General features: G+C 36.6%; 1 protein-coding gene across 10 annotated transcripts in view; it reads right to left on the reverse strand.

Moving 5' to 3' along the window:
* The window catches only part of LOC129652815 (craniofacial development protein 2-like), a 641831-nt gene that overhangs the window by 7783 nt on the left and 615980 nt on the right, over nt 1-18068 (reverse strand). For 2 of the 10 annotated variants that reach the window (XR_008714789.1, XR_008714787.1), the window contains exon 6: nt 8511-10581. The exons of 3 other annotated variants lie outside the window; for them this stretch is intronic. The gene's annotated coding sequence lies outside the window, so the exon portion shown is untranslated. Of the gene's footprint in view, nt 1-8510; nt 10582-18068 lie in introns of those variants that run through there. 5 more of the 10 variants (XR_008714772.1, XR_008714781.1, XR_008714769.1 and 2 more) reach the window with 4 other exon arrangements.

The raw sequence follows: 18068 nt of genomic DNA on the forward strand, positions 1-18068 counted from the left end.
TGAATTTCACTTTAATTTATAATATGCTTTCTTAATGCTGAGCAAAGGCACTACTGAAATATCATTTTAACTTCATTTTTGAAAACAAAGCCCGACTCAGAGCAGCAGAAACTCCTAGCTGTCCCTCAAGGAGTGAGGGTAATGGAACACCAGAATTTTAGCCCAGTACCTCACTGTCAGAAAACTGACCACATTACCAATCTTTCTTCCAGCTAATTATGGCCATGATACTAGATTGGCCAGAAGGAATAGAAGTAAAATTATATATCCACCTTAAAAATCACACCCCTAAGTGACTAGCTGATCAGTCTACTTTCCCTTCTCAATCTTTTATATACAGAATGGTACACACATCAAAGTATGCAGTTTGCTGCAATCTCACAAAATGCAGTAACCAGAACAAATAATACATGAGTGTTCCAGAAACACGTCTCAAGTTCCCTTCCATTTCCTGTGTACCACCCCTCCTCCGTACAGGATCATGTCTACTCTGATTTCTAATAACCTATGGGAGAAGGCAATGGCACCCCACTCCAGTATTCCTGCCTGGAAAATCCCATGGAGGGAGGAGCCTGGTGGGCTGCAGTCTGTGGGGTCGCTAAGAGTCAGACACGATTGAGCGACTTCGCTTTCACTTTTCACTTTCCTGCATTGGAGAAGGAACTGGCACCCCACTCCAGTGTTCTTGCCTGGACGGGAGAGCCTGGTGGGCTTCCGTCTCTGGGGTCGCACAGAGTCAGACACAACTGAAGTGAGTTAGCAGCAGCAGCAGCATGGTAGTTTTAGTTAACTTTATGTAATGAAATCATATAATAATATATTCTTTTGTGACTGTCTTCTTTTGCTCATTACTACAGTTCTCAGATTGATTTTTATTTTGTGTATATTTGAAGTTAATTTATTTTTATTGCTGTACAGTATTCCACCATGTGAATACAAAATTTCCAAAACACATTACAGTAGATGTGGAATAATCAAATTATAAATAGACTGTGGATAATATTCAGAAAAATGACATTACTTCCAACTTTAATTGGACATGTTGAAACAGACATGGCAATAAAATGTGCTTTTCTTTTTCCTATTCTCAAGTAAATAATCATAATAACAATGTCCCTTTCAGAGTAGTGTTTTTATAAGGTGTTTCACATATACTATTAGTTGAAATATCTTTGTGCCAAGGGACATTAAATAAATTTTGCTAAGTAAATAAGGAGGTGGAAATATAAAAAATCTAGTAATTTTTAAATTGTTCACAGTACCTGTTTCTGTATTTAATCTATATAATTAAAGAGTTTTTATTACATACTTTTGAAGAAGGTATAATATGAAAATATTTTACCAAGGAAGCTCTACAGATAAATGATTATATTTTAATAGCATGGATACACACATAGAAATATAATACAATGGAAAATAGAAAGTAACAAAGGAAAATGAATGAGATCATCAGGTACCGAGTTAGGGCAATAGTGAGATAATATGTTTCTATATTTTTAACAGTCACATATGTATACAATGAAATATTACTCAGCCACAAATAAAGAAAGAATGCCATTTGCAGCAACATGGATGACCTAGAGACTCCAACAGAGAAAGACAAATGTCACGTGGTATTACTCATATGTGGAACTTTAAAAAAATGAAATAACCTATTTACATAATGAAATCAGACTTACAAATATTAAAAACAAAGTTATAGTTACCAAAAGAGAAACATGAAGGGGCAGAATAAATTAGAAGCTAGGGATGAACATACACACACTACTATATATAAGTAACCAAAAAGGACCTACTGCTGTATAGCACAGAAACTATACTCAATATTCTAGGACAACTTATATGACAAAAGAAGGTAAAAGAAAATGAATATATGGATATGTATAACTGAGTCATTTTGCTGTATACCTGAAACTAACACAATGCTGTAAATTAACTATACCCAAATAAAATTAAAAATGATCTAATAGGCTTTCCTCATACTGTTATTAGAGTTCATCACCATCCTGCACCTTCCAAGGAGCATAATTTTAATCTTTATCCCTAAATTCAATCTCTTTTTTTTTCTTTGTCAAATTCTTTTACACTTTATTTTCTTTAGTGCTAGTATATCTCTGATACTAAGCTCAGATCCATATCCAATCCATTAGATCAGATTAGAATTAGAGTTCATTCCATTAGATTAGATTGGATTAGATTACAAGGGTGATTTCTTCTTTTCATATCATTGACTTCCTAGTGTTTCCTACAGATAACCAGTGTTCTCTCCATGGTGGTCACTGAGATGAATTCTGATGCCAGGAAAGAGGACAGAAATTGTGGTGTGGCCCATCAGTGGTTAGTTCTTTGCATCAGGTGACCAAAGTATTGGAGCTTCAGATTCAATAGTGATGCAAAGAGGTGACTCATTGGAAAAGACCCTGATGTTGGGAAAGATTGAAGGCAAAAAGAGAAGGGGGTGGCAGAGGATGAGATGGTTAGATAGCGTCACTGACTCAATGGACATGAACTTGAGCAAATTCCAGGAGGAAAGAGGAGCCTGGTGTTCTTCAGTCCATGCACTGCAAAGAGTTGGACATGACTCAGGAACTGAACAACCACCACCACCATCAGTGGTGGATGGAAGGTGTAGCGAATATCACATGGGCTGAAGGTAGAGAGAGATGGAGGAAGTGAGAACCGCTAATTCTACCCAAGAGTGTGATATAAGCTGGTGGACTGAAATGCCAGCTTATATTTAGAGGTAACTGCATGTGTAATGATAAGTGGGTCACGCCTGCTAAGTCACTCCCAAAAGGCACCATGAGCCTAGGTGCTTCTTTTCCCTTAATGTTACAACTAAATGTAATTCACCTGTTCCTACTTCATAAAGTGAAAAATCCTTTTACAGAGAGAAGCAGAGGGAGGTTAGCTGAGAAAATAAAGAACTTAAAAAAAAATTGAACAACACATGCATTTATAATAATGAATGTAACTACAATATGTACAGATGTGAGAGCTTGACCATAAAGAAGGCTGAGCACTGAAGAACTGATGCTATGGAACTATGGTCCTGGAGAAGACTCTTGAGAGTCCCTTGGACTGCAAGACCAAATCAGTCAATCCTAAAGGAAATCAACCCTGGATATTTATTGGAAGGACTGATGCTGAAGCTCCAATACTTGAGCCACCTGACGCAAAGAGCTGACTCATTGGAAAAGACCCTGATCCTGGGAAAGATTGAGGGCAAGAGGAGAAGGGGTGGCAGAGGATGAGATGGTTAAATAGCATCATCAACTCAATGGACATGAATCTGAGTAAACTCTGAGAGATAGTGAAGGAGTCTGACTTAACTGCAGTCCATGGGGTCTCGAAGCCAGACACAACTTAGCAACTGACAACAACATTATAGAAATTCATAATTATTTAAAAATCAATTTGAAAGTCTATTACAGTGTAGTCTTAGAATTTCCAGGAGTTCATTGATTTTTTTTTGCCTATATTTTACTTAAATATATTTCTTCATACTATAATTTAAAGGAGTTGGGATAAATGGTTCCTTCTATTCTTGTATAAATAACTTATTTTATAAAGAGTAAGAAGTATTGGGAATTCCCTGGTGATCCAGTGGTTAGGTTAGAACTGTGTGCTGTCACTGCCAAAGGCATGGATTCAATCTCTGGTTAGGGAATTAAGATTTCACATGTCATGCAGCACAGACAAAACAAAACAAGCAAAAAAAAAAAAAAAAGGTGTAAGACCCATGGGAGATATAATAGGCTCAAATGTAGCCACTTTCACTGAAAATGACTGGGTGAACCTTTTCGAGCAAATAATTACTTTAGAACCTTGCTATAAAACAAAGGATGAAAAACTGCCTCTCAGAATATGAAATAGCACGTGATTATGTTTTAGGCATAGCACATACAAAAATTATTTTTGCTTATTTATCTTTGCTTTCATATAATATATTTTGTAAAGATTAAATGACACAAAGAGCTGAAACATTACAACTCTAACTAAGGGACTATTTTCTAGAAAGCAAACACATTATAGTTCCACAATGTGACTAAGAATGGATTTGCAATGCTGTTGACTTATTAAATATTCAACATTTACTGAATGTCTACCAATGCTAGGCAATGTGCAAGGCACTGATTTGAACTTGGTCCATATTTTTAATCACTTCTATTTTTTATGCAACCTACAGAATGAATGGTAAGAGTTGCCAGTATATGTGTTCATGAAATAAAATGTTCAGTACAGTAATGAGCCAGTAATGGAGGCCAGCATGCTCTATATTACACAGAAAAGTGTATGACACATTTGTTCAGCTTGATGAAAATGCTTACTATGAATCGATGCAATTCTTAACATCTGCAAATTCAACAGATACTATAGGACATCCTATAATTTACAAACAGCATAGCCATGACAATGAGATAAAATGAAAACTGTGCATTTTTAAGTAATAGAGCATATTTTCAAACTAACATATGATTCAAAGTCATATAATTACTGCATCCAAGGAATCATGATCTTTCACTGAGACAGTTTTCTATCCTACAAGTAAAAATAATTTTCAGAGAAATAAATGGTTTACTTTGAATTAAAACCTTTTTCTCTTATTGGTATGAACTAGTTCTTTAGGAAATAATGTATTTTGCAAAGTATGTAGTGCTCTATACATAATTCAAAATAATTTTGTTTTTACAAAGCAATTGGATAAGCAGGATTCTAAAAGTTCCTTTAAAGTACATAAATAAGTAAAACTACAATGTTGATTTTAAAATAACTTTTCTCCCCTTAAAACTTAGTTTCAAGTACCAAATAAGGTTGAGAGGAGAATGATAGATCTTTTAAAATTTTAAATGTTTTAGCAATTGGAGAAGGAAATGGCAACCCACTCCAGTATTCTTGCCTGGAGAATTGCATGGATAGAGTAGCCTGTCAGGCTGCAGTCTGTGGGGTCGCAAAGAGTCAGACATGACTGAGTGACATTCACTCATTTTAGCACTAAGAACATTTAAAATTTTAGACACTCTCTTAAACCCCTCTGTATTAATGGCCTAATTCACTGCAGATGGTGACTGCAGCCATGAAATTAAAAGACGCTTACTCCTTGGAAGAAAAGTTATGACCAACCTAGATAGCGTATTGAAAAGCAGAGACATTACTTTGCCAAAAAAGGTCCATCTAGTCAAGGCTATGGTTTTTCCAGTGGTCATGTATGGATGTGAGAGTTGGACTGTGAAGAAGGCTGAGCACCAAAGAATTGATGCTTTTGAACTGTGGCGTTGGAGAAGACTCCTGAGAGTCCCTTGAACTGCAAGGAGATCCAACCAGTCCATTCTGAAGGAGATCAGCCCTGGGTGTTCTTTGAAGGGAATGAAATAAAGCTGAAACTCCAGTATTTTGGCCACCTCATGCGAAGAGTTGACTCATTGGAAAAGACTCTGATGCTGGGAGGGATTGGGGGCAGGAGGAGAAGGGGATGACAGAGGATGAGATGGCTGGATGGCATCACTGACTCGATGGATGTGAGTCTCAGTGAACTCCAGGAGTTGGTGATAGACAGGGAGGCCTGGCGTGCTGCAATTCACCGGGTCGCAAAGAGTCGGACACGACTGAGCAACTGAACTGAACTGAATAATATGGAGATTTTCTTAACAAGCTTTTTCTCCTCAAGGTTGTATTAAATTTATACTGATACAATATACTTATTTAACTTATACAATACCCCTATTGGCTATCTTGGTGGCTTAGTGGTAAAGAATCTACCTTCAATGCAGGAGACTGATGTTAGTTTGATCCCTGAATTGGGAAAATCCTCTGGAGGAGGAAATGGCAACCCACTCCTGTAGTCTTGCCTGGGAAATCTCATGGTCCAAGGAGCCTAGTGGGCTACAGTGCAGAGGATTGAAAAGAGTCGGACACAAATGAGTGACTGAGCAAAAGCACCATTTCTGATAAAGATGATATCTGCTCAGATCAGATTAGTCGCTCAGTCGTGTCCGACTCTTTGCGACCCCATGAATCGCAGCACGCCAGGCCTCCCTGTCCATAACCAGCTCCTGGAGTTCACTCAGACTCACGTCCATTGAATCAGTGATGCCATCCAGTCATCTCATCCTCTGTCATCCCCTTCTGCTCCTGCCCCCAATCCCTCCCAGCATCAGAGTCTTTTCCAATGAGTCAACTCTTCACATGAGGTGGCCAAAGTACTGGAGTTTCAGCTTTAGCATCATTCCTTCCAAAGAACACCCAGGGCTGATCTCCTTCAGAAGGGACTGGTTGGATCTCCTTGCAGTCCAAGGGACTGTCAAGAGTCTTCTCCAACACCACAGTTCAAAAGCATCAATTCTTCAGCGCTCAGCCTTCTTTACAGTCCAACTCTCACATCCATACATGACCACAGGAAACACCACAGCCTTGACTAGACAAACCTTTGTTGGCAAAATAATGTCTCTGCTTTTGAATATGCTATCTAGGTTGGTCATAACTTTCCTTCCAAGGAGTAAGTGTCTTTTAATTTCATGGCTGAAGTCACCATCTGCAGTGATTTTGGAGCCCAGAAAAATAAAGTCTGACACTGTTTCCCCATCTATTTCCCTTGAAGTGATGGGACTGGATGCCATGATCTTCGTTTTCTGAATGTTGAGCTTTAAGCCAACTTTTTCACTCTCCTCTTTCACTTTCAATAAGAGGCTTTTGAGTTCCTCTTCACTTTCTGCCATAAGGGTGGTGTCATCTGCATATCTGAGGTTATTGATATTTCTCCCGGCAATCTTGACTCCAGCTTGTGTTTCTTCCAGTCCAGCGTTTCTCATGATGTACTCTGCATATAAGTTAAATAAACAGGGTGACAATATACAGCCTTGACGTACTCCTTTTCCTATTTGGAACCAGTCTGTTGTTCCATGTCCAGTTCTAACTGTTGCTTCCTGACCTGCATACAAATTTCTCAAGAGGCAGGTCAGGTGGTCTGGTATTCCCATCTCTTTCAAAATTTTCCACAGTTTATTGTGATCCACACAAAGGCTTTGGCATAGTCAATAAAGCAGAAATAGATGCTTTTCTGGAACTCTCTTGCTTTTTCCATGATCCAGCGGCTAACTCTCCTTAAATTAGATCACTGATACTAAGTGAATTTCATGATTTTGTTTTAGTACCTCAAAATAGCTGTTTTTGGTTTATCATATAATGTCTCTCTCCAAAATCTGGGCCTATAATCGCCTTCAATGTCATGATTTCCTTTCTGCAATTGAATCTTCTATTTTTAAATTACAAATTATATACAATTTTCTTTTAAAGCTTTTATTAAAATTAAATTTGTTAAGTTATAGACACAATTTTTGTTCTACATTGTAAAAATTAGTTGCTTAATCGTTTTTATAAAGAAATCTTCCCATATTCTTTTAAAAATAATGCAATTTTACCTTCCTTAACACCAGAATTTTATTATTCCTGGCAAGGGTATGTTAAAAAATCATATGTTTAGGTGAAAAATAGAACTGAGACCAGAAAAGCTGTACATAGTGGACGCTTGTTCACCATGGGTCTGGAGAAAGATAAATGAAAACAGAAGAATCCACCACTGGCACCAAATAGGCACAGAATATGATTGAGGAACAAGTCTTCTTTCCAACATTGCACCAAATCTATTACAACTATTAAAAACAGAATGGAAGTTCCTCAAAAAATGAAAAACATAACTATATATGATCCAGCAATTCCATATTTGAGTATTTTTCAAAGAAAAAAAAATACTGTTTTGGAAACACATATGCACCCCTATGTTCATTGCAGCATTAAGAAAAATAACCATCTTTAATGTATATTTATACTAAATATAAACCAAATCATTACATATATTTAAAAATTGTATATTTAGAAAGCAAGCAAATACACATTATTTTGAAATGCATATGGAGCATTCATCAAGATAGACTATATTGTGACCCAAAAATTCAAGCTTTACCAAATTTTAAATAATTGAAATTATGTAGACAAAGCTAGCAAAGCAATGATCAAAATTCTCCAAGCCAGGCTTCAACAGTACATGAACCATGAACTTCCAGATGTTCAAGCAGGATTTAGAAAAGGCAGAGGAACCAGAGATCAAATTGCAAACATCAAAAAAGCAAGAGTTCCAGAAAAATATCTATTTCTACTTTATTGACTATGCCAAACCTTTGACTATGTGGATCAAAACAAACTATGGAAAGTTCTGAAAGAGATGGGAATACCAGATCACCTGACCTGCCTCTTGAGAGATCTGTATGCCAGTAAAGAAGCAACAGTTAGAACTGGACATGAAACAGACTGGTTGCAAATCAGGAAAGGAGTACATCAAGGCTGTATATTGTCACCCTGCTTATTTAACTTATATGCAGAATGCTGCTGAAGCTGCTGCTAAGTTGCTTCAGTCCTGTCCAACTCTGTGCGACCCCATAGACGGCAGCCCACCAGGCTCCCCCGTCCCTGGGATTCTCCAGGCAAGAACACTGGAGTGGGTTGCCATTTCCTCCTCCAATGCATGAAAGTAAAAAGTGAAAGTGAAGTCTCTCAGTCGTGTCCGACTCTTAGCGACCCCATGGACTGCTGCCTACCAGGTTCCTCCGTCCATGGGATTTTCCAGGCAAGAGTACTGGAGTGGGGTGCCATTGCCTTCTCCAGACCCAGTATAACCAAATATAAATACTTTTTTTGTAAAAAGTTTAGGAAAATTTCTAGTTTGTTAATGATCAATTCAGTCCAAAGATAGTCATGAGAAATATTTCCCAAATGCCTACTGTGTGCCATGCTCTACATATATCTCAAAGTTACAAAGGTAAATCAAATTCTTATGATTAGAAAGATTATTAGTTTAATTATGAGAGATGTTTTGAGAGTAAATTGTAGTTAGCATTAAATGTGTAATCAGGAAATCTCTGCATTTATTGCTGATAATTGGTATATTTAATGGTCCAACAAAATACACTGGTGCTGATCAATGAAGAGGCTCTTTTCACTTCTAATTTTATGAGGCAAAGATTATTTGCTATAAAGGATTTAAAATGCTCTTCTTTTTATATCTAGTAGAGAGAGTGCATGCCCTCCATTTTTTTTGTATTCTAATTACAAATTGAAGTAGGGAGAGAGAGAAGTACCATTACACAGATATTTCTCCTAAAAAATAACACTAACAGCTGATATTTTGCAAAGAAAATAGAAAAGCAGCAGTATTTTTAATAAAATAAATAAGTATTCAACAATCACATGCTATATTTGAAGAAAATATATTGATAAACAATGAAAATACTGTGGTTGATAACAATAAATAACATTTGTTTAGTTCTTCCTGTGTACTTTGCATGAGCAAGTTTGGAAAGGATTGAGATATTTACAAGACCTTAGCCAAAGTTGTTTTGGAGTTACACATTTTCTCTAATAATGAGGAGCTAGAAGTTGATAATAAAATCAAACATCAGAGTACCATAATTTTGTCTCTCATAAATTCAACTGTCTTCCTCATTTCTTCAGTCCAATAGGTTTCATTAATTATACATTTTACTTAATTTTATAGGGTTTCCCAGGTGGCATTAGTAGTAAGGAACTCATCTGTGATTGCAGGAGATGTAAAGAGACATTGGTTCAATCTTTGGGTTTGGAAGATACCCTGGAGGAGGGCATGGCAACCCAGTTAGTATTCTTGCTAACAGAGAATCACCTGGACAGAGGAGCCCGGTGGGCTTTTAAATTTTGCTTTTCAAATCTACTAAGAATTATTCAAAGCCTTATAGTTTTATATCCTTATAGCATATTATATACTTCTAATAGCATTGGTCAGGAATATATTATTAGATAGTGACAGAAACCCAAATGTTACAAATGTAGGCAAAAGAAGAATATATTGCTCGTATAAATAAACCATGGCAAGGGCACACGCAGCTCAAATTTAAGTATGACTGGAATAAGCAGCTCTGTTCTTATGTGGGCTATCTCTTAGATTATCTTTGTTTTTTCCTTATGTCAGTCTCATTATTTTAGACCATCCTCTACCATAATATTTCAAAGAGCTGCCAACTGTCAGTAGCTTAATGTCTCATACTGTTGCCATCACAAGACAAAATAGCCTTCTTTACTTAACAGGAAGAGTAAAACCCTTGGAAAAGTACTTTGAAAGAGTCAAGAGACCTCTCCCAAGGTAAAATGTGATCAATAAGTATTCAATTTTTACATTTATTTAATCATTCAAAAATGTTGAGTTCCTATTGCATCCATTGCTCTGTTCTACTCATCTGACATATGATAGCTAATAAAACTCACATAATTCCTACTATAATTTATAATCTGATGGGACACAAAGACAATAAACAAATATATTAATGTATCAGGTTATGATAGCACAAAAGATAAAGCCATAACAACCATAAAGCCATAACAAAGGAGAGATATCATGTCCAATATGTCCAATTCCCAGGTCAGGGAAGACTTCTCTGATAAGGCGACACTTAAGAAAGGACTTGAAGGCGATTACAGTCATATGCTTCTCCATATGGCTGGAGTGGGTGGAAACAGGAACAGTCTTCAGAGGAATGAGTCCCATTCCAATTTGTGCTGGCCACATTTAAAAATAATAGATTGATTATAAAAATAAAAAAAAAACAATTTAAATTTCTTCTAATGCTTCCATCCTATAAAATTGCCATTTTTGGATTATTCTGATCATTTTTAAACACAATATTATGCTTAGTGTATGCAACCTAGGAATCATTTGTTCTGTCAAAGTTTGAAGAAAATAGTTGGCTGACAAGTAATTTATACATAGTACTTAAAAACATAAAAAATGTTTATATTATTTTTCACCATAACAAGAAAAGTCTATGCTAGTCTTAGAAACTGGATTAGAAAGACAAAATGCTATTACAGGTTTCCGTGTTTCTATATCCTAACAATGCTTCATTTTAATAGAGAAGGTGTCTGCTGATTTCGCATCTGCTTTTTCACATAACTATATGCCTGGTTTGTGATACAAAGATCATTTCCACCCAAGGTAACATTGTAATTTATGCTTTTTTTTTTCTTATATCCTTTATGACTTTTTTTTTATATTAAAGAATATCATTCATTTGGAATAGGATGAGTAAGAATGGGCAAATCTGGACAGTCCTGGATGCCCAGTAGCTCTTCCTCTAGGTAATTTAAAGGTAATTTTATCTTGGCAAAAAATCCCTTCCATTTGAATTCCTCTGCCAAGGACTCGTACTTTACTAGTTGCACCATTTTTCATGTTTTAGGAGGGTGCTGGCTGTTTTCTGTGGCTGCAACCTCTGTGATATACTAATATTCTCTTTCTATTGCAAGTTTTTGTATTAACTTCCTAATTCTATATATCTAGTTGACAATTATTGATACTAAATTTCTCTCTGTGAAAATAGTGAGCATGGTTTCTGTCTCTTTTAAGATGGTTATCTAGACAAGTATTTAGATCGGTAATTTTGACATAGAGATAAACACAGAGGTTGAGCTAGATCCATATACATATTCAGTTTAAGATTGTTTGAAAGGACATACATCAAGTTATGAGCATGAGTTGCCCAGGGAGAGACTGTGGATGAAATAACAGCAAAGAGCAAGAGGAGTTGGAAATAAAAAGAAAAGAAAAGAATTAAAACATTTGTAGTGTAACATTTGGGCTTCCCGGGTAGCACTAGTGGTAAAGACCCCAACGACCAGTGCAGAAGACGTAAGAGATGCAGGTTTGATCCCTGTGTTGGGAAGATCCCCTGGAGGACGACATGGCAATCCACTCCAGTATTCTTGCCTGGAGAATCCCAAGAACAGAGGAGCCTAGCGGGCTACAGTCCATAGTGTTGGAAAAGTCGGACACAATTGAAGCAAATATAAGCATGCATGCAGAGTAACATTTTAAATCATTGTTTAAAACAATGGGGCTACCTCACGTTTTCTTTAAACTTCACCATATATGTTTTAAAGTAGATACTATTTCTTTTCGTATTAAAAAGAATCATTTTCTTTCCAGCTTTAAATGTATTTTCAACTTGGAGTATATGGGTTTTATGAAATTTATTTTCTCTGTGTATCATTTAATTGTTTTTATACTGTGACATAAGGTGTTGAACACAATATCAAGTTCCTATGCCAAAACTGACTTTATTTGGCCACTTCAGTTTTCATATCATTAGTAAGTTACTGAATTCACTATATTTACTACAAATTTTGGGTGAGGTACTGTAAATGAACATTTTTGTGTTTGTATTTTATATACTGTATACTTATTTATAGGGCTTCTCTAATAGGTCAGTTGGTAAAGAATCTGCCTGTAAAGCAGGAGACCTCAGTTCGATTCCTGGGTCAGGAAGAACCTCTGGCTAAGGGATAGGCTACCCACTCCAGTATTCTTGGGCCTCCCTTGTGGTTCAACTGGTCAATCCCTGGGTTGGAAAGATCCCCTGGAGAAGGGAAAGGCTACCCACTCCAGTATTCTGGTCTGGAAAATTCCCCGGACAGTATAGTCCATGGGGTCACAAAGAGTCGGACATGACTGAGCACTTTCACTTCACATACTTATTTTTAACCTGACTTGTGCTGGTTTTTTAAACTTATAGAGAAAATAACTACTTTTTTGGTTTGTTAGAATAATATATAAGATAAGTAACATATTGGTTTTTAGAACATCCACTGTAGAACTCTTGACATCCTGAGAATATTATTTTTTTAACTATCTTTTAAAAGGCTGTTAAAAATCACTTAAGTGTTTTCTTTAAACAAGTATTTGAATAGTATTACACTTGCCTGTGAAAGAGCATTCTATTTTGGGCTCAATGTTTGCAAGCATACATGCACAAAGATGATTTTAGTATTTAGTATAAACCCCAGAACACAATATTTTTAGTCTCAATGTTTACAACTGTTTGTTATACTTATCTTCTGATCATGCAGATTGTGTATTTGAGAACTTTTAAAAAAATCTTATTTTATTTCATAGATAGTTCTCAGATCTTTATATTTTAAAGATGATATTTTCATTTCTATACATTTATGTGTGCTTTTGGAGAAGGAAATGGCAATCCACTCCAGAATTCTTGCCTGTAAAATCCCATGGAGTAACCTGGCAGGCTAGAGTCCATGGGATCACAAGGAGTCAGACATGACTGAGTGACTAACACACACATGTGTGCTTTTGGGAGAAGGCAATGGCACCCCACTCCAGTACTCTTGCCTGGAAAATCCCATGGACGGAGGAGCCTGGTAGGCTGTAGTCCATGGGATCGCTAAGAGTCGGACACAACTGAGAGACTTCACTTTCACTTTTCACTTTCATGCATTGGAGGAGGAAATGGCAACCCACTCCAGTGTTCATGCCTGGAGAATCCCAGGGACGGCGGGGCCTGGTGGGCTGCCGTCTATGGGGTCTCACAGAGTCGGACACAACTGCAGCAACGTAGCAGCAGCAGCATAGTCCTTAGACAAAATAAATGCTCAAATTTTAGATTGAAATCTTTTTCTGCTCAATCTACTTCCTCAGAAAATTCTGAGGTTTTGAATTGCTGATATTATTTCCCACAATTACCTTTTATGTATTTTCCCATTTAAAACTTTTTTTCCTTTTTTTCCTGGGTGGTTGTAAGCTTTTATTGCTATCTCTATTGTTATAATATCCATTAAGCCTAAAGGCCACAAATTATAGCATAATACTTATCACAATTGTGTTATACATCAAAAATCTGTGTAATCTTCACATATATCAACTTGCAATGCCATTCTAGACTACAGCTTTCTTCAGTGTAAACTCATGTTGAATACTGATGAAAATCAATAGCAGTTGATTTCCAAAACTTAGTGCTATATTTATTTTTTATTAAATGGACTTTGAGAGATTGCAGAAATGTTTCCATCTTTATCTTAAATTTAAGAATGTCCTTAAATTTCATTACTCTCACAGTATTCAACATTTTAAATTTAATCTTTGTTTCCCCAATAATGTTGTGTGTGCATGGGTGCTCACTCAATCCCGCCTGACTCTTTCTAACCCCATGCATTGCAGTCCACAAGGCTCCACTGTCCATGGAATTTTCCAGGCCAGCATACTGCAGTTGATCACCATTTCCTCATCCAGGGGACCCTCCCAACCCAGGGATCGAACCCGCATCTCCTACATCTCCTGCATTGGCAGGTGGATTCTTTAGGAACAATAGACCCCAAATGGCATTATACTCTGCATCTATTTTTAAAGCCAGAATTCATGGCGGGTACATGAGGCACTAAAAATACCACTGTGTTATTCATGTTATTCATGAGGGAGAAGGCACAAAGGACAAGACGTTCTTCTTGTTCAATTGTATATTTTAGTTAATCAATTATGGTGGGAATGAAATGTATGTCCTTGCCACCACAATATATAATTCTGTTTATATGTGCTAACTGTACCAAAAATAGAATTCGGGTTCCTCACAGGATATTCGGGGAACCCAAATACTTTGCTGGATAGGGGTCAAGAAGAAGGGTGGATAAAATGGTTGCTGAGTAGCTGCCAATTAAATAATTTACCAGAATTCACCTCTAGAGAGCCAGTGTATAACAGCAGAGATCATTCAGAGACATTTTTCATTTTGTTTTTGTATGCTTCTTTATTGGAGGGTTTTTGTTCCTCAGCAATAGCTGACTAAAAGAATGATACTTTAATTGGACTCTCCTTACACATTTGAATTCTAAACATTAATATGTATATGTGTCCAATGACTTTTCCAAGACTGAAACTGGCATTTTCATATCCCTCAGGACTGTTTTTATAACTTTAATACAAATGTAATAAAATGTATCAATCATTTTCTTGTTGTTTACAATTCATGTGCCATTGGAGAAAATTTTCTTTCCAGGGGAACTATAAATATATTTGCACATGTCATTTATAATTATATAAATATATTTGCACATGTAATTTATATATATATAATTTATAATATATATTATAAAACATAAATATTATACATATGGATATTTTATATTTAAGAATTTAATTCTAGACTAATTTTTATATGCTGTTAAATTGCTAGGAATACAGTCAGTTGTGCCAAATTATTTATTGAATATTCACCATGATCTGAAATGCTAACTTGGTTATTTTTCAAGTTTCCATATGTTCATTAGGCAATCTAGAGGTTCCCGATTCTTTACAATTATGCCTATGAAACTATATTCTGATGGACTTAATTTTTATCATTGTTTGTCACGTCCAACACAGCGGGTGAGAAAGACCTGAAATGGGGCCAGCACGTAATGAAAAGACAGACACATATAATTTGCCAAGCGGAGCATCTGGGGGCCTTCCTGCTCTCCATGCCAGGATGACAAAATGGCTCCTTTCAGCTCACGCTTTTATTGGCAGAATAAAAACATGAGATCACTAGGAAATATCTAGACTGGGGAGTTTGATCAGTAGTTAAGGCTCTGCTGTTGATCAGGAACATTTTGCGTTCTTTCTATGGGGAGGGAGGCAGGTGCAAGGTAGTAAAGCGGAGCAAGAGAGCACGTCCTGCCCAAGAACGTCCGCTCAGCATGTTTACTGGGACAATCAGGAGGGCTCAGTTTGCTGCACCCTCCAGTCAGGGGGCAGGTTCTGGTCTCTGCTCCACTAGGCTGCTACAATGGTTGTTAATGCTGCTATTATAAATATTTAATATACGCCTATTTCCATAATTGGGTGATATTAGTGTATCAAACGGAGAAGGCAATGGCACCCCACTCCAGTACTCTTGCCTGCAAAATCCCATGGACGGAGGAGCCTGGTAGGCTGCTCCATGGGGTCGCTAGGAGTCGAACACGACTGAGGGACTTCACTTTCACTTTTATGCATTGGAGAAGGAAACCCACTCCAGTGTTCTTGCCTGAAGAATCCCAGGGACAGGGGAGCCTGGTGGGCTGCCGTGTGTGGGGTTGCACAGAGTCAGAAACGACTGAAGTGACTTAGCGGCAGTAGCAATATATATCACAAGGAAGTATATTTTATGTAATCTTATGTTCAGAGAGATCCCAAAATTTTGTCATTATTATCTCATGCTTTTTTTTAATTAATTAATTATTTTTAATGGGAGGCTAATTACTTTACAATATTATAGTGGTTTTTCCCATACATTGACATGAATCAGCCACGGGTGCCCATGTGTCTCCCATCCTGAACCCCTCTCCCACATCCCTCCCCATGTTGTCCCAGTGCACTGGCTTTGCGTGCCCTGTTTCATGCATCGAACCGGGACTGGCGATCTATTTCACATATGGTAATATTCATGTTTCTATGCTATTCTCTCATATCATCCCGCTCTTGCCTTCTCCCACAGAGTCCAAAAGTCTGTTTATATCTGTGTCTCTTTTGCTGTCTCGCATATAGGGTCACATTAGCATCTTTCTAAATTCCATATATATGCATTAATATACTATATTAGTTTGTTTTTTTTTTCCTGACTTACTTCACTCTGTTTAATAGGCTCCAGTTTCATCCACCTCATTAGAACTGATTCAAATGAGTTTTTTTTAATAGCTGAGTAATATTCCATTGTGCATATGTACCACAGCTTTCTTATCCATTTGTCTGCCAATGGACATCTAGGTTGCTTCCATGTCCTAGCTATTGTAAACAGTGCTGTTGTGAACACTTGGGTACATGTGTCTCTTTCAATTCTGGTTTCCTTGGTGTGTATGCCCAGCAGTGGGATTGCTGGGTTTTAGGGCAGTTCTATTTCCAGTTTTTAAGGAATCTCCACACTGTTCTCCATAGTGGCTGTACTAGTTTGCATTCCCACCAGCAGTGTAAGAGGGTTCCCTTTTTCAGCACCCTCTCCAGCATTTATTGTTTGTAGACATTTTGATAGCAGCCATTCAGACTAGTGTGAGATGGTACCTCATTGTGGTTTTGATTTGCATTTCTTTGATAATGAGGTATGTTGAGCATCTATTCATGTGTTTGTTAGACAGATCACCTGGAAATAATGATTGTCTTGCTCCCTCCTTATTAATTTGTGTTTTCTTTGTTTTACAGTATTTGGAGAACTGGTAGGGCAATAGTGAATAAAAGTGCTAATTTAACTATCTTATTTTTTTAAAGGAAGTGTTTTTAATATTTGATCATAACATATATAGTTTGTATAGACTTTTGATCAATATTTCTCATTAAAATTAGAAATTAACTCACTTGATCAAATATTTTAAATTACATATGACTTTTTAATTTTATTGAGGTCCTTTTTATGTCTATTGATATGAATCATTTATCATTTTTTCCTGCTTATTATGTTAATGTGGTAAATTACACTGACAGATTTTTTTAAGTGTCAAAACAGTCTTTTATTCCTTGTAAGAACCAAATTTGATCAATATATACTTTATTTCATACTTTGATGGGTTAGAGTTTATTTTTCATTTTGCATATTCACATAACTGCTAGTAAGGAAAAAGTGGATGTAATTTGAGTAGGTAGTTTTGCAATCTAGCTTATATAATCATAAAAAAATTAATATCTATCATCTTAGGGTGTGTACAGGTTCAAAATAATATGGCCTTAGAATGTTTGATAAAGCCTCCTATGAAATTACTATCTGATTTTCATTGTTGAATGCTTTGTTTTCTCATTTTATATTTGTGGATAGTTTTATAACTGAACCCAGTTTTCTAGTCAATGCAAGTTTATTCAGGTTTTCTATTGCTTTTGAAATATTCCAAGTTAATTAGCAGCTTATGATAAAATTTGATAAATTCTGCCTGCAATGAGGGAGAACTGTGTTCAATCCCTAGGTCTGGAAGATCCCCTGGAGAAGGAAATGGCAACCCATTCCAGTACTCTTGCCTGGAAAATACCATGGATGGAGGAGCCTGGTGGGCTACAGGCCATGGGGTTGCAAAGTCAGACATGACTGAACAACTTCACTTTCTTTCTTTCTATGATAAAATTAAAGTTGAGAAATTATTTAATAATCAACATGCCAAATCCAGTAAATAGTTCACATGCTGTATTTTTTAAGTGGTTTTTTCTTCCCTCTCACTCATCATTTGCTTTTATTTAATTGTTTTGCCAAAACTGAGAAGTTTGC

The sequence above is a fragment of the Bubalus kerabau genome, chromosome 5, assembly GCF_029407905.1.
Source record: "Bubalus kerabau isolate K-KA32 ecotype Philippines breed swamp buffalo chromosome 5, PCC_UOA_SB_1v2, whole genome shotgun sequence".
Taxonomy (NCBI): Eukaryota; Metazoa; Chordata; class Mammalia; order Artiodactyla; family Bovidae; genus Bubalus; species Bubalus kerabau.